At 41.0% G+C, this 1383-nt stretch overlaps 1 protein-coding gene across 7 annotated transcripts in view; it reads right to left on the reverse strand.

The window, feature by feature from the left end:
• Positions 1 to 1383, reverse strand: part of ralgapa1 (Ral GTPase activating protein catalytic subunit alpha 1) — a 58492-nt gene that overhangs the window by 9489 nt on the left and 47620 nt on the right. The gene's annotated exons all lie outside the window — the stretch shown is intronic.

The raw sequence follows: 1383 nt of genomic DNA on the forward strand, positions 1-1383 counted from the left end.
CACACACACACACACACACACACACACACACACACACACACACACACCTCTTGGCCTTGGCGTTGAGACGAATACATTTCTTTTGAAATGTTTATTTGAATAAAATCAGTTACATATTTTGTCTCCTATCAAGATTTCGGAAAGAACGATTTGGGATCAGTTAACCCCAAAAGCTGTTCACATTTCATCGGACAGTGTGTCAGCAGAGCTCCAACTGAAGCGCATCCGGTTGTCCGGGGAATGGAATTATTATTATTTTTTTGACATCAGGGACGATACAAAATACATTTTGGGACGGAAGGAATATGTAGTGTAAGAATAAAAATACTGGGACTAAACCATAACATTAACCTCCGACGATGTAGAATAGCGAGACAGTACACAATTCTGAATGCAAAAGCACTCTGTCACACACACACACGTACACACACACAGCCAGAAGGTGGACCGCGGCTGTCAGGCAGTTACAATGGTGCCCCAAAAGCGTCACCTACCTGGCAAAACGAACAGATGAAGACAAAGAAGGAGAAAAGCTACACGGTCTCTTTCTCTCTCTGTCTCACCTGTGCACACCCACAATGCTGACAAATTAAATAAACACAAGTTTGAAGATAGTATAATAAAAAAACAGTTGATTTATGAATTGAATGAATGTGATATGAATAAACCCATGAATATGTATGTGTAACAAATATTTGTATAAAATGTGAGCTAATTTATCATTTCCACTGTCACATCACTTCTAATTATGAAAATAATTTCTGTTGAGTCATTTAGGTTTTGGTTTAATTTGTATTTCAGGACGGTTTTGGGTGGCAGTGAAGTTAGAGCCCTGGTATCAGGATGCACAGCTTTATGAAATGTATTTTTATTTATACACACACACCTCACTCATAAGCTTGAGGTTGAATCAGAGATGCTCACAATTCATTGTTTTGCAAGTCCAAGTCAAGTGTCAGGTCTTTGAGCTGGAGTCCAAGTCGAGTTACCGTGTGTGCGACTTAAGTTGTTCTCCATGATTGGAAGTGACCTGAAGAGCTCCGCCATGAGTTTAGAGTTATGACCTTCAATCAGAAGAACAAGGTGGCACGGTTTAACAAGGCAACGTGGAGTCTTAATGTCTGAGGTGATTCTCTCATCACTATTCTTAGAAAAAATATTTCAATGACGGACATCAGAGTGATGTGATGTCCATTGACGCCGCAATCAGTTGGTGTAATGCAGCTGTAATCCTTTAATCATGTTTCAAGCAGATGCGGTATGAGAGGGAGCAGAACACACAGCAAAGAGTGAGAGCTGGACAAACGCCCTGCGATGGACTAAAATCCCACTGCGCAGAGAGAGAGAGAGAGAGAGAGAGAGAGAGAGAGAGAGAGAGAGAGA

This window comes from Anarrhichthys ocellatus, unplaced genomic scaffold, assembly GCF_004355925.1.
Source record: "Anarrhichthys ocellatus isolate YVR2014 unplaced genomic scaffold, GSC_Weel_1.0 scaffold36, whole genome shotgun sequence".
Lineage (NCBI taxonomy): Eukaryota > Metazoa > Chordata > Actinopteri > Perciformes > Anarhichadidae > Anarrhichthys > Anarrhichthys ocellatus.